This window comes from Notechis scutatus, chromosome 1 (assembly GCF_049901735.1).
Source record: "Notechis scutatus isolate UNSWTSFEM ecotype Mainland chromosome 1, rNotScu1.2, whole genome shotgun sequence".
In the NCBI taxonomy this organism is placed as follows: domain Eukaryota; kingdom Metazoa; phylum Chordata; class Lepidosauria; order Squamata; family Elapidae; genus Notechis; species Notechis scutatus.
Genome location: NC_142009.1, coordinates 46,877,451 through 46,894,250, shown reverse-complemented (window position 1 = coordinate 46,894,250; position 16,800 = coordinate 46,877,451).

Below are 16,800 nucleotides of genomic sequence, written 5' to 3'. Positions count from 1 at the left end.
CTGAGCCCATCAAATTGCAGCATTTGGTAGATTTTATTTACTCATTTAAACATTATTTATGTGTTTATTTAACCAAATAATTAGGTAAAGTATTCTCCATCCCCCTGAAATAATTGATGGGGTGAAAATGTTAATTAACTGAGAAGAACTAAGAATTGTTTGAATAGGCTTAGCCTCTGTAATGATTGGTGCTTGTTTCATTTTGCAATTTAGTGTTGAGTGAGGCAGGTTGGGAAGAGGAAAAAAGAATAATTGGTACTCGAGTTGAAGGTGATGGGTATCACTATGAAAGGAAACTTAAATTCTTGAAGGATTGCGGAAGAGGAGATGGGATGCAGTATGTCTGAGAGAAGCTAGGATAACTTGGTAAATAAAATGCTATCTGCAATATAACCTGAAAAGTGCAACCTGAGGCTGTTGGGACCAAAATGAGAAGTATTATTATTATTACCCAATTTATTTGTGTTACGCAAACTAATATACAATTACATAAATTTAATTTAAATTAATATAAAATATGTCTTTTTTTTAAACCTTGAAGTTTATTCACTCTATGAGTGTTCATTCCCCTCCCCCTTTCCCCCTGCTATTGCTATTTGGGGGCAGGGAAAGGGAGTAAGTTGAGCTTAGCAGACTGTGGAGTCCTGGATGCACTCTGAGCTTCGGTTATTTGCTTGTAGATGTTTCATTACCTGACTAGTTAACATCATCTCTGTGAGTGGGGGTGGGGGGGGGGTTGCTCCCTGTTTATATACAGTAGCTTGCCTTGCCAATGTTGGTGAAAGTTTCTGTTTCTGTCTGGTGTTAACCCCTGCAATACCCCAGCGGCATTGGCTGCTGGAAAGGACGTCTTTCTGTTTCCTTCTTATCTGTGTTGAACTGTGTGTACATGTGGCTTATTTCTATTCGTGGCTGATGTGCATACACAGAGACTTTGTTGGTGTATGCATATGTGTATATCTTTCTATTTCTCCTTTGTCAGGAATTTCCTGAAACTTAAGGTAGTTTTTCTTTGTGAGGAGGAAAACATTGTATGAAGCCTCTTTTTAAAAAAATCAAAATACTTGGATTCAATATGCCTTCAGGAGTGTCTTTTACCATAAATGCATTATGTAATCTTCTTCTTTCAACTTTATTATAGAGCCAGTTTGGTCTAACGGTTATGGCACTAGGCTAGAAACCAGGACACTGACAGTTTTATTCCCACCTTAGGCATGAAGGTTAGTTACTTTCAGCCCAATTCATCTGACAGGGTTGTTGTTGTTGTAAGGAAAACAGGAGGAAAAAGTATGTTTGCTGCCTTAAATCTATATACATAAAAGTGAAATACCACTCACACATCATCACAAAATCTCCAGAACCGTAAAAGCCTACAAACTTGAAATTTGGCATGTATGTTCCTCTTGGCTTCTAGGTGCTTACTAAGAAAGGATTTTTCGAAATGACTATCAGAGCATTAGTATTTCATATATTATTATTAACACGCTCTGATGCTAAGGAGTTCTACTCCCCCTTCCCACCTGAAAAGAAATATGTTCCAAATGCAAAACACAAGCAGAGGAGTTTCAGTTTTAGTTTCACAGCACCAAGCAGCTTTAGTACACAACAGTTGAGCTAAGCCACGCCTAGGCTCCTTGCTGTCTCCTTCATGCTCACACAGCAAATACTGTTTCAGTTTCCAAACAGACCTGAACTCTCTCACACACTGACAGGACGCTAGCCAGATGAATACTGATGGATACTGGTAGGTAGAGGCAGAATCCCCCCACTCCTTATTTTCCTCCCCAAAAACTAAGCCCGACCACATAGTTTTGTAGCGAAGCATGGGTATCGAGCTAGTTATTTATAAAAAGTAATAAAAGTGGGATTAAAAACATCTAATAATAAAAAAATGACTATTAAGCTGTTCTCACATCTTCTTCCTGGGCAAAGAGACACACATTTTGCATGCATATATCCCAATTTCATTTCTTGACATTTCCATATAGGATAGAAATCCTGCTGAGCCATTTGTGTTCCACAGGGGAAAATCTGTCCTGTCTTCAAGATTTGATTGTTTCTCAAGCTTCATGAGTGGAACTGCATATCAACAGACTTAGCAGAGACTTGTTTTAACATAGAAAGAAAGACTGAAAGAATCTCTCCCTCATTTGTTAGATTGCTTAATTTCTCTTTGCATAGAGAAAAGTGCACTGCTGATAGTCTTATTCAGGGGTGTCAAACTTGATTTCACTGAGGGCTGCATCAGCGTTGTGTTTGACCTCAGGGAGGTGGGGTATGTGGCCAAAGGGGCGTGGCCAGCTCAACATCACTCATGTTGGGGGCAGCTGTGATGGCCCGACTGCTCCACCAGTGAAAACACAGCTTGGGAGACTGAGCTCCGTTTTCACTGTCAGAGGCACTGCAGGCTGGTCCTTTGCTGTTTCCAGGGAGGCCCCGCAGGCCAATTCTAAGCACCTCATGGGCTAGATCCAGCCTGCGGGCCTTGAGTTTGACATCTCTGGTCTTACTGAACAATTAGTGAGGAGGCACTGGATAGTGATGTATATTTCTTTCTTTTAGGTGCATGTAATTTATATTGCTACGTAATGGATGGATCTGTTTTACTTTAGTCACTAAAGGGTTATACTTGGGTCATACTCTGTTTTGCCCTGTCCCCCGTGGGATTCCTGTGTAAAATAGGATAATCTTTCTCATTTGTCTTATCATTCCCAAAACCATGAAAAACAGATACTCCTTAACTTTGTGATCATGTCATCACTACTAGACATAAACAACTATTTCTAAACCTTCTGATCTCATTTTGGCAGAACTACCAAATGCATCCCGAGCACCAGGTTTTGAAGTCCAGTATGAGATGAGACTATAAAAAAAAGGATGTGAGTGATGGTGATTTAAAATATAATTCCCATAGGACGGAACCTCGATGCAGACCTATAGGGGAGGGTGCTTCATGTTTGCTGGTTGTGAAGGAGTCCTCACACTGCTATCTCTTTGAAGTTCCCTGAATGGCAAAAAGGCCATAAGATCTTACTTTGGCTTTCTGTATCCTTCAATATTCTTCAATATTTTTTATTATCATCCTATCTTATATTTTTCAGTATTCCTGAATATTCTTTGCTGCCTTGTTATATTATTATGTTATTTTCTTATAATGCCTTAGAAGCACTCAGATTGTGTGGTCATTGCTCCTGAATCAAAGAGCTCGTAATCTATCTCTGCTGGGCAGTAGGACATTCCTCTGGGTACATAAGAGCAATAGAGGAAACCCAACCTCTTCATTCACTGGGAGATAATTGTATGCTATGCATTAAAAGAAAGGCAAATTTATTCTCTATATTGAGAAAAAAAAAGTTATCTAGCGACAAGCTAAGGGATCATGTCTCTGCCTCTCCCTCTCAATTCAGATATGTCAGTTCAGGAATATCTACAACAAGTGGCATAGAAATCATTCTCTTGATCAAATGATTACAAGTGTTCCAGACGTGGAATGGGGCTTTATGAAAGAGACTCTAGGGATACAGTGGATAGAATTCACTGACTGACTTTGCCTCAGCCTTGGACTGTTCCCCATCATTGCTCCAGATAATATTAAGTCAGACACAGTAGTGAAATGCAATCCCAGTCAGTGAATCAGAGAAGAAAGAGCCAAAGCTTTCCTTAAATGGCAAGGAAGAAAGCAGAAAGAAGAGAAGCAGTTGGGGAAGGTGTCTTTCTACTAATAAAAGGAGATAAAGAACTCTATCCCATTATATATTTAAAGTTAAACAAAATTAATATATTTAACGTGCAGCCTTGGGCCAGTTTATGAAGAATTAAGAGGTAAGACTTGGTACAAAAGGGTCCCCCCATTTCTAGTTTAGTGCAATTGCCCCCAGCCAGAATTATACCATTTGAAGTCCACACAGGTACTACTTGTTGAGGCTGAGAAATAACTGGTCTATGGGAAAGCCTTTGCTTACTTGCATGCAAGGTGAATATGTTTTTTTGAAATATCTATTCATTTGCAATACAATTTCATTTTTTTGTGTGTGTGGAGGGAGGACATTCAACAGACTCCAGAGTGAAGTTACTCTTCCTATAAAAGTCAAATGAATATTTATTGGACAAGAATATGCACAGCGTCTCCTAATCCAAAGAGATTATTTCATTATTTCTAAACAGAGAATTAGAGCTGCTTCTGATCTTTAAATGACGGCTCCCATTTATGTAAATGCAAGACACTCCTGAACAACAGCATTTGCAGTTTCCAGTCCCCTAAAAAACAGATCAAAGTTGATCTGCAATTGTATTCATGTTTGCTGACCCTGAAACTCAGAGAAACCCATGTACTAAATAATGCTTTTCCTCCTGGGGATCAATAGCAAAGTTCAGTCAGCCAGTTCCTCACCGTACACTAATTCACATATTGGAGAAACAAAAATCCCCATAGCCACCATTAAAACAACACACACACACATACACACACTCTCTCCAGCCATTCCTAATGTGCCTCCTATTCATGTTTCCAGAACAAATTGCATTTGTTTTATTATTTGCAAAATCATCACTGTTTTCTGAGCTATTAAAGGGAAGATGTCAAACCACCATTTTTATTACATTTAAACCTTTACTAAAAGGATCAGGTGTCAGCAATTTTGTAAATTCAAATGTAACTGGAGGAAATATGATTTGAAAAAAGCTAATGTACAGGAACTAGGAACAGGATGCTGTAGATTGTAAAGGAATTTAGACAGACTGTCCTAGAATAAACACTATTCCTTATCCCACTCTATAGAAAATGGAGGCAGAGGCAGTGGTGATATTCTACTGGTTCGGCCCCGTTCGGCTGAACCTGTAGCTCCAAGGATCATCTGTGAGCAAACTGGTTCGCTCCAACGATCAGCTGCTGGGCCTGCCCGCCCACCCTGGCTTTCTTCTGATCTTTATTTCCTGGTTTTCAAGCTCAGCTGCTTCACGCGGAACAGCACATTGCCATGCGTCAGCTGTTTAACACAGAGGGAGATTGCAGAAGGTCAGTAGCAAACCCTCTGCACATGCAAAGCGCATGCTCACCAAACTGGTTGTTACATCGGTTGAATCACACCCCAGAGCCACACCCCCCAAGCCATGCTCACAGAACTGGTAGTAACAATTTTTGAATCCCACCACTGGGAAGGGGGAACGACTGCCTCGCATCTCCCCAACCACCCTTGAGTAGTCCCTAAGGAAAAAAAAAACCTTGAACCTTTGAATACTAACTTTTCTCCTGTCGAAGAAAAAAAGGAAATAAAATTCTTGTCAGTTTTACCTCTTTTCACAAGAGCAATTGCAAGCACCTGAAATGGGTAAAACAGTCCAGGTCGATTTTATTTTGAAGAGAAATCAGCAGCAGCACAGTGGTATCTTGTCTGGCTTCGTGAAATCTATTTCTCTTTCTCCACATTCCCTGCAAAAGGACTTGTGGATCCATCATGTCACGTTTTCCCTTTAAGGATCTGTGAGAAGAAAGCTGTGGCAGCTGAAAGCTGTGAGCTGAGAGAGTTTCAGCTAATGGGAAAACATGCTCACAAATCCTGAACAATTCCACTGAACACCCATCCATCCATCCATCCAGGCTACACTATAGCTGAGCCAGAAATAAATTGGGCTAGCTAATAAACACAGAAAATGTCATGATATCACAGAGGACCAGAGCTGATTTTTAAGCAGTGAAAGACCCCTTTTGGATTTTCTCAAACTATCATTGGGAATAAAATATTATTTCATGCTGCTATGCAGTACAATTGCAAGAAGCTAAATGGCACTCATCAAGAGCTAGCTTCTGTAATTGGCTCCACAGATGCAAATGACTCACTGTAGAATAGTAATTCCTACCTCCATATTTCAGAGATTGTCCCATAGAATTGATGACATCCCAATTTGGATGGGTGGATGGGGGATAGTGTTTAATTAAAAATCATTCAAGCAAGCACCAAGGATTATTTTATTGACAACTCCAGATCACATGATAGTGCCTAGACTCTAAACCAGGGCTGTCAAACTCCTGGCCTATGGGCCAGATGTGTCACGTGCTGGCCACCCCCATGCCTGGTTTAGTGAAGGGGAAAAAGTCCTGATATGTCATATGACACTGCTGTGATGATGTGAGTTTGACACTCCTGTTCTAGACTGTCCTTCAAAAATTCTGAAGTTAGACTGCTACTACTTTCTTGAGTCTCTTCCCACAAAACATTGCTTCACTAACTGTAGAGGTCATTGGGCATTAATTATCCAGAGATATGTGGGAGTTTCCCCCAAATATACAAAGATATGTTGATAATCTGGATTTCTCCATCCTTCTTTAAATAGTCCCTGGGGGTAAAAGCTGGGAGTTTTGAACACCAGCTCCTCCCCATTTCATTTCCAGGTGTCTCATTAGCTTTCCCTTCCCATCTCCTTGCTATTCCAGTTCTAATATTCTTGAATGTAAATTCCCTATTTTGAAGTATCTTTTCATATGATGTAGACATCAGCCCGTTTAAACAGAATTTTAAAAATCAACAAACTTCTACGAGTTTGTGTACTATGTGAAAGTTTTTGAAACAGGATCTCCCTATAATTAATTCTGTAGCAAAACTTTTTCCTTCCTTTTGCTTGAAATATTTCTTATTCATTGGATTTAAAGGTTAATGAGAAATCTGTTCATTAATCTGATTTTTTCATAAAAGGGCAACTGAAATTATATCTAAATATTTTGTTAATTTTCTCTTTTACATTTCAATTTAAATGCCACTTGAGGGGGAATATTAACACATGAAAATAAATATATTATTTGCACAGATGAACAGCTAACAGATGCCCCTATTACTAAGAAATCTCATTTTCCTGCAATGGCAGATCCTCTCTTAATTCAATACAACCAGATTTCATTCAGCCATGTTAAATTGATTTAAAAGATTTCCATTCTCTCTAATTATCGGAGCTAACAAGATACCCAGAAGGCCATGTAGAAATACAGTTAAACAGATAATTAAGTGAAAACTGCAACAATAAGTCAATAATACAATCTATAAAACCCAGGAAATAAAAATGCCTTCTACGCTGTTAGTTAGATAACAAAGTGCTGTCAACTTCATGGCCTGAGAGAGAAGTAATGTTACTATTGAGAAGGCCCTAATTTTAGTACCATCTCTGTATTTTGGAAAAAACTGCAAAGCCTCAAACAGGACACTTGATCCACATTTCAACAGGAAGGTTTAAAAAAAACAACAACTCTAGTATTAAGCAAGAAAGAGATTGGAGGTTTGGGGCAGGCAATGAGATAATGAGAAAGTGCACTATATGGAATATGATTTTAAGAAATCAGCAAATTAGGTTAATTAATATACAATCTATATTAGAACCCTCTTTATTTCAGAATCATGGCTTCCCAGGTGGGCGAATCCCCCCCTCTCTCTCACACACACACATGGATTTTTTTATATGCAATAAGCTTTTTCTTAAAAAAAAGAAATAAATAGTATTCTCAAGTATTGTAAACATTGTTAAGAGTTAGATATTTTTGCATTTGGCTTCAGATCATTCATACTGTTTATTTTTTGGAGTGCAGTAGGAAAAAGAGGTTGTTCTAAGACAGGCATTGCTGGCATATAACTTTTTTAAAAAAATTGCTAAGACATATTTGCCTGACAAATTAAAGAATGGATCTTTTCTTTTTTGCACATGATAACTCCTTTCTTTTCTATTGAATTATGTCCTGTTATGTCCTCCCTCTTCCCAAACATTATTAAATCAGTTTGGGAAGGTGATCTGCTTCACTATTGCAACTCTTTTTTTCAACCTCTAAACTGTCCCATTCCCCTTTAGAGATTTGTAATTATTCTTATTATGGTTGGTTGCACATGCTCAGATGTTTAGACAGGATTTGATAGTTTTATAGTCATGTTTTGTTACACAATCACTCAGATCCTTAGACTAGATTTGGCATTTTAATCCACCTATCAAGTCCTTCCCAAAAACCTGGGACAGGAAGAAGTTGCTTTAAGGTTTAAAAGCACTGTCTTAAGATATAAGCTGTTTCAAGCAGAGCTCCCTTTTGCAATTGATTCAGTTCCAATGGTATTCAAGTGGTGTTCGAGGTGTTTTGGAATTGCATCCAAGGTGTCTCTAATATGACTTTGCTTTCTTTTGTCACATTCATTCTATTTCTATTCAAACATCACTGTATTTTATAATTTGCTCTAGTTCTTTCTCTTCTATTTTGCTGTCTGTGATGTGCACTATTTAAACTTTTTTCTTTCTTTTCAACAGTCTTATCAAGACTGTGTTGCGTGATAGATGCTTGTCTGTTTCAATTATAGTCTCAGAACATCTTTAGCTTTTTCATTTTCTATTATTTTATCTATTTTTGTGGTCTTGTCAGTTTGCAAGCAAGTTGTATTTCTTGTAATCTTCCAATGCACCATTGTTGCTATTTTGTCATGCCAGTGTTTATAGACTGTGCAATCTTCCTGCAGCAGCTAACTAAATGGTCTACTGTTTCTTCAGCTTCTATGCAGATATGGCATTGTTCTCTGTCTGTTGTTCTCAATTTTGAGTTGTATGAACTTTTTAAGAACGTTGTTCTTAAGACTTGGTCTTGTGCAGCCAGAATTAGTCTGTCTCTTTCCTCAATTTTCTTGCTCTTAGCCATTGCCTTGTCTTGTTATCTGTTTTGATGATGATGATGATGATGATTGGTTAATCTTTAGTGAGATTCACAGCCTTTGGGGCTGGTTAGTAACTCAACAGCTCGAGTCCTAACCAAGGAACTAGCGTTCACGTAACGTCCGAGGATATAAGCTGTTCCAAGTTATTATTATTATTATATTATTTTCATCGCATAGGCCAGGGGTGTCAAACTCAAGGTCCGCAGGCTAGATCTGGCCTGCAAGATGCTTAGATCTGGCCCTTGGAGCTGGCCTGGAAACAGCAAAGGACCAGCCCACAGAACCTCTACCCCACCCAAGCTCCATTTTTGCTGGCAGAGGACTATCAAAACAATCTAAGAACAAAACAAAAGGGAGAAATGTTTCCCCTTTTGCATTTGAGCATGCAAGAAGGAACCGAAAAGGGGAAAGGGAACAAGGAAAGACAAAGAAAAAGGAAAGATGGGAAGAGAGCAAGGAAGGAAAAATAAAGAGGGGAAGGAAGAAGAAAGGAGAATGAAGAGGAAAGGAAAAAGAAGAAAAGGAAGTCGGAAGGAAGGAAGATTATGAGAGTGAGTGAGGGTCTCAGGGAAGTCCTGCCTTAACACTTGGCAACCACAGGTGCTCCCAACATGAGTCCCATGTCATGCCCACTCGTCCATGCCCACTCTGGCCCTCTGAGGTCAAACACAACCCTGATGTGGCCCTCAATGAAATTGAGTTGGACACCACTGGCATAGTCAGCAAGATGTTTATAACTGAATTTGGCATTTAATATGATGCATCCCTCAATGCATTTGTCTTACCTGGCACAAACTCTCCCACTCTTCTGAAGAAAAGATACCATTGTCCTTGGAACAAAGATAAAAGGAAACTGTTCCAAGTCAAGTATTTCCATCTAAAATACTATGAAAAGGTACGCTCATCCTAACTTGTATTTGACTTATGAACCTTTCATTTTTGGAATGACTTCATTTAGTTTCTTCCATATTTATTAGTCCAAAACCAGTTTCAGTGAGCCACCTGCTTCAGTGAAATAATTATTCAGTTAAATTGATCAATTATTTATATCAATTTAGCACTGGTTCATCAAGATGTAATCAACCTACGCATAAAATATAGATTTCAATAATAGAAAATCATATCAAATTCACCAGGACAAAAACTGATCATTAAGACCTCAAAGCAGGGCATGAAGTGAAGTCTTTCAATTATAATCTCCTAGCTATGAAATTTGTGCCACCATACAACATTCTTACTTTAGATGTTTGTAAAACATTTTTTAATATAGCATTTATTTACTTTTTTGGATATCTTGTTACTTTACAAATTGTCATCTTTAACTATAAATAGACATTTATAGTGGATTCAACTTGATTAAAAAGCTTTTTCAACATAATCTACCTCATGGAGTAGTTGTGAGGATAAAATTGGGCAGGTAAAACTTTGCATACTTCTTCTGTACCTTGAGCTCTGCAAAACAAAAGTAAAATATTTAAAAACAAAGTCTTCCCGTTCCCTTTTGTTTTTTCCTGAACATTCTGAATGAGAAGTACTTTTGGCATCACTGACAACCAATTATAGGCATATTTTTTTCTTTTAACCTCAGAAACACCCAATGCTTAATTTTGCCACAACCAAGTAAGCCACTCTTAGGATCTTATATTACGAATAGGTTCTAAATATATTTGAGATATATCCAAAGATTTATTGTAATTGGATATGCTTTGGTTTCAAGAGTCTTTCACAAAAACTCCACTGCTAAAATGCTGAATGTTAATCTGATAAGAATGTTATATTTTCATTACATTAATTAAGAAGTAATTGTAATCTCAGTTTCATTTTTTTTTAAAAAAACAGCTGAACTCTGAAGGTCTTTGAAAAACATCAATAATATATTTTCTGAATTGATGGAATATAACTTTTCACTTTAAATATGAACTGAAGAAAACATGTAGTGAGGCATTACAAAGGCTCACTAATTCTAGCTTCAAATCTATTAGGAAGGTCAACCAAATGCCATAAGCAGGAAAGCAAACCTTTTTCATTTTGCTGCTTTTTATCACATTACCTCTAAATCTGGTGTTCCTATATATAACAGAAAACACAAAGCATTTAAATAAAAGACAGGACTGGCATATGCTGCATACAGCAGAGATTTCTTTGACATGTTGAGTATATAAAAGTTATTATCCAATTATATGTAACAGTACATCAGACACTTGAGGTATTTTTTTTTGTCATACATACATATATTTTGATGCTGATTGCATCCTTTAGAAAGATAAACATTGATTTTATACAGAAATTCAGTGCCATTGATTTTGACAGGATGATGTCTGTTTATGACAATGATAAATGAGGAATCAAAAATCATCCAACCTGATCTGGCTAAAAGATCTCCTTTAATGAAGAGATAATTTGCTGCCATGATATTGAAAATTACTAGTGAAGCAAACTTTTAACTTGATTTTGAACATCAATTATAATCATAGAACTTCCCCAAATACTTTTAAAGGATGGGATGGGAAGATAAATTCTACAATGGAGGAGTCAGGAGATATCCACAGAGATAGCAAGTCTTCCAACCAGCTAACTTCTAGTTGTTCAACAAAGTGAATGTTGATGTGCAGGAATCAGGAAACATTGGAAAATATTTTTCCAAGTCCTCTTCTAAGTATGAGAATTGAACACTGCCAGAATTGCTTTTTTCTTAAGAGTTTACAGTTCGAAGCAATGAAGTCATAATTATAGTTGGCTGAATATTTCAGCCCTAAGCGGAGACACAGCCTCAAATTATGATCAGAAGAACTGAAAAGTATGGACAACTTTTGGTTAATCTTTCCAGAAAGTAAGAGCAAAACAATTTGCAAAACACTCATCTACTTCTGTCCCCCATAGTAAGGAATCACCACTCATCAGCACTCTACTTGTAATGCTGCCCTATGGAGGGAAATAATCCCAATATATTGCAAATGATGGATCAGCTGTTATATAAATGGAACAACAGCATGAATTATAGGTAATCCTCGAGTTATAACCTTAATGGAGCCTGCCCATTAGTTTAGTTTATTGTCATTGCACCTTGTACAACGAAATCAAACACCATCTTCAGTGCACATCATGACCATGAAAATAAACACAAGCATACATCCTTCACACTCCACACATTGAACCGAAAACCTGCAACACCGCACCAACACTGCACTGTACAGTAGAATTCAAAAGAGCTATTGCCCTGGGATAGAAGCTGTTTTTCAGCCTATTTGTGCTTGTTTTTAATATTCTGTACCATCTGCCAGCTGGTAATAGTTAAAAAAAAGGGTGCCCAGGATGAGATGGATCTTTGAGAATGTTTTGAACTTTCTTAAGGCAGCGGGAGCTATAAAGCTCTTCCAAAGAGGGGAGAGGGCAAACAATGATCTTCTGGGCAATGACGTTAACCCTCTGGAGTGTTTTCCTATCTGCCACTGTACAATTGGCAAACCATACAGATATGCAGTAAGTTAAGATACTCTCTATGGTGCAGCGGTAGAAGGTCACCAGCAGTTTTTCATTCGGTTAGTGTTTTCTGAGAAGTCTCAGGTAGTATAATCTTTGCTGGGCCCTTTTGACCAGTGCTGCAATGTGAGCACCCCAGGTCAGGTCCTCTTTTATCGTAACACCCAGAAACTTAAAACTGGCCACTTGCTCCACTCAGTCTCCATTGATAAGCAAGGGCTGGATGTCTGATCTGTTCCTTCTATAGTCCACTGTAAGCTCCTTGGTCTTATTGGTGTTGAGGACCAAGTTATTGTCTCCACATCACAAAAGCAACCGGTCCACCTCATCTCGGTAGGCAGATTCATCCCCCTGGTGATGAGTCCCACCACTGTTGTTATCATTATGGTCATAAGTCATGATTATTGTAAAATGAGTTGATCATATGACTGACCTGATTTTACCACCTTTTTGTGGCAGTTGTTATGCAAACTAATTAAGCGAGTACAAGGTTAGCTAGGAGTTGGTTTTTGAAATATTGAAGTAAATGCTGGTTAACAAAAACATAGTAAAACACAGTCATGTGACTTTGGGACATTACAAAGAAGTGTAAACCTCACCTGATTGCTGAGTCCCCTAAGTGCAGTCATGTGACTGGGGGGGGGAGCAACTGTCAGAATCCAGGTAATAAGTACCCCCTCCCCACAGGTAGGTCCACTGTAACTTCAAATAGTCTCAATAGAAGAGAATGTTTATACCCAGGGTTGAACTGTGGGGTCCTTGATGGTCTCTTGAGCTTGGCTCGTAGTCAAATGGTTGCTAAGTGACTGATTAAAATACTTGTGTGAGATTACTAGCAGATCCATTAATTTTCTGAGGTGAATATTTGCAACCCTTCTTTTTCAAAATGAAATAAGAAATCTAAACACAATTCTTGACTTCGTATTCATGTCCAAAATGTAATCCATGGGAACTGTGTAGGCAAGTAGATCACATAAGTAACAAGCCTGAACTTGCCATGTCCCAAAGATTCAATTCATGGAGGAGTTTAGTAAAAAGGATCTGGCAATAATAGAACTTGCTGTTTGGGCAAAAAGGTGTGGCAGGAATAAAAAGCAATTTCTGGCTTTCTAGACTAAATGTTGTCTCCATACCAGTCTCTCTCAGTCAGCAGATTAAAGTATTCTTCAACTTCTTAACTTCAGTAAGAGCAGTAACATCTGCTGACAGAATGAGCATCAGCATTGACATTATTTTTTCTCTCTTTTAGTGATCAATTTTTTAAAAGTCATCATAGTATAAAATACAAATATGATAATAGGAAAAAGGGAAAGAGGAAGAAAAGGAAAAGAAAGGATGCAGGTAAAGGGGAAAAGAAAAAAACAGACTTCCAGCTTCTTTCAGTGCAGTTAAAGTACAGAATAGAATTGCAGCTTTAGCTATTTACTTTACTACTCAACAAATGCTAGTCATTTCTAAAACAAGAAACTATATAAATTAGCAAAACTGAATGTCAAGAGTTCATTTTTTTCTATCTTAAGTACAAAGTCCTGAGGCAGTTTCCAAATACAAACAAAATTGGATGTTTCTTTTCTCTAAAGTAGTCAACTTTGCCATTTCTGCTAGCTCCATCTTTTTCCATCCATCTTTTTTGTTGTGGGGATCAATATAGCATTGACATCCTTTTCAGTATGGTCAGAGACATATTTGATTACATAGAAAAACAGAATCACAAGCAGAACAATTTAGCATCCTGAAATTTCAAGTACATTTCAATGTATCCATTATTATTATTTTTGATAGGAATGGGGAGCCTATAGCCCTTCAGATATTGTTAAATTTTGATGAATGAAAGCAATTACATTCTGGCACCACACATCTGAAGGGCACAAGATGACAAATGGTAAATATGCACTTTTATCAAGACGTAAATTTCATTGTATTTAATGGAAATACTTCCCAGTGAGCACAGAAGTAGAGCTTTAGCACTACAGTTCCATTACTGGCATGATTCATTTAGAAGGTGCATACACTACACATTTGTTCTATCCAGTAATTGGAATACTGCCTCCTTAACAGAGATGTGATTAAGTTTCACACTAAAAAACTTGAACTGTAATAGTGCTTGAAGTCATCAGTAATAATCAGAAGTTTCTTGCACAACTTCACAGTCCATTATGTATAGAGAAAACAGCATTCATCATCCTATTCCAAGTAACTGTCATTCCCTCTATCATACTTAGCTTTTACTCCTTTTAAACTAAACCTGTCTAATTTTATTACATTTAATTATCCCAGTATTTTCAGCATTGGCCATGCTGATTTCCCATCCCTACCCTAGATTAATAATTTGCATGGTCAAACAATGTTCCACACTAAGAGATGGAAATAAAGCATTGGAACACAACTAGCCATAGTAGTCCACAGTGGACCAAAATGAACGAGCTGTGTGTTTGAGAGTGAGGTCAGTGCTTCTTTTAAAATGGAAGGAGCATTGCTGAATGGTAACTCAGTTCTAATCTATTGCAAAGACAGTCACACAAACCTGAACCCAGCCTTTCCTGTTACTGAGAGTCTCCAGCTTGATAAAGGAGTATGTGGAGGGGTTACTAATCCGGTCTGCCATATTTGTCTCCACATAGCACATTCTTTATTGGTTCTAAATGAAGCAAAAATGAGAAAAATATTTTTAATTTCCAGTGCCTTCCCTTGTGTCTCTCTGATACTTAGAAAGGGGGGGGGGAGGGGAAACCTACCCAAAATATTGGTTTTGGAATGTCTCTGTGTTGACAGAGATATTATATAACATGTATAGAACAGTGAAAACTGCAGTGAGAGATGATGATTATATAAAATATATGTTTATAGCGAGGAAGGAAGGATAGGATCTTTTCAGTGTATGGAAATCCTTCCCCATGAGAGGGATGCTTGTCACTGGATAATACATTTCAATAAAATGGAGAGTATGTTACTTAAAAGCTAGATAAATTATGCAGATTTATTCTGATTGCATATTGACAGATTGTAAATCCTAGTTATTTTTCTTAAAGAATTTCAGATAGCTTGATGCAAATACGTAAATTAGAGTGAGTTATTATTTGGCTCCTAAAAATATCAGAAGAAAGGAAAAGGGATATTTTATTGGATTTGCGCTGTACTAGGTGTATATTTACTGTACCTATTTATTTGTACTTAAAATAGTAACAAGCTGCACTAGTATCAGTACTAAGATATAACAAAATGTAAAAAGCCCTACTTCTGCTTTATAATATTTGCTTTATCAACAGTGTAACACAGGTAAGGAAGCATTTACTCAAAGCAAGCTACATTCACAGGTAAATGAACTCTTTGTCCTCTTTCTTCTCTCTGCCTATTTCAAATGCCATAACCATAATTTCTCAGAAATCCAACTGCCTCAACTTAGTATTTGCTTATGTATGCCCCATCAGAAGTTCTTCCCAATCTTTGCAAACTCAACCTTTACTGTGAAAAGAGTTGTTTAAACTTGACATTTATTCCTGTTCTGAATTTTTTGTTTTCTCAGGAGCAGAGTGGCAACATTTCTTGGACTACTCGGAGTTATTTCAACCCAAGAGAGTCTCTGCAGAAAGATGGTACAAAATAGCAGACTTTCTTTCTAGAGAGTTGTAGGGGGAAAGCACAGCCATATCCTTCCTTCCCAGCAATGCTCTGGATTGCCAAGTCATCGAAATATGAAATTAAAGTGAAGCAAAATAATATTGTGGATTGTGCCATCACTGGCAAACCTAAGGGTAGCCATATCTTAAAAAAAAAAAAGGTTTTGGAGAAAACAGAAGCCTTTGCTACAATTATAAAATTTCCAGTGTCTCCCATTTGCCATGGGTATGAATTTTGCAGCTCAGCAAATAATGTTTCTTTCCTCCACTTTTCTATTTCCCATAACCCTTATGAATATACCCCCAAAGATTCTTATAAAATTTACAGCAAAGCAGAAGCTTTATCTTTTCAGAAAATATTAAAGATTATTTAGGTGTATTCAGTTTCTTTTGTATTAAATATTTAACTTCCATTTGAAGTCTTTTTAAAGCCAATTCACATCCATTTACATTTCAGACAAGCATCTTTGCCAGCCTTAGCTGGAACTACCCAGAACTCTATTTGTGGCTATCAGTATTGCATCTTGTTCACAAGCACTGAGCTATTGCTTTCCCCCTATTCTATCCAACAGGCATTTTATTTGATCAAACATCGTAACATGGACACATGAATTAGATTCACACATTGTACAAAACAATATTTATCTTCACTTGTTGACTATTATATACCAAAATTGTTTAGGTCATGCATGTTAGTAAGACATGGCTTATGGCTTATCACAATGGCTGGGCTCATACATATTCATGATCAGCACTAAATAAATCACATTGTGGGTTTACAAACTTAATAGGTTTACAAAAAAGACTTGTATGAAGTAGCATATGAACAGACTGCAGAAACAGAGAGAGGGAGAGAGGGAAAGAAGGAGAGGGGTGGGTAGGTAGGTAGGTGGTGGAGAATGGACATGGATAAGGAAGCAGCAAAGGAGAACCAGTCCATATTTACCTTTGCATTTAGATTCTAAATTTCTGAAAACACAAATAATACAAACCTGAATACAAATTCTAGCCATTAAAAATAAACTTATTTCCAT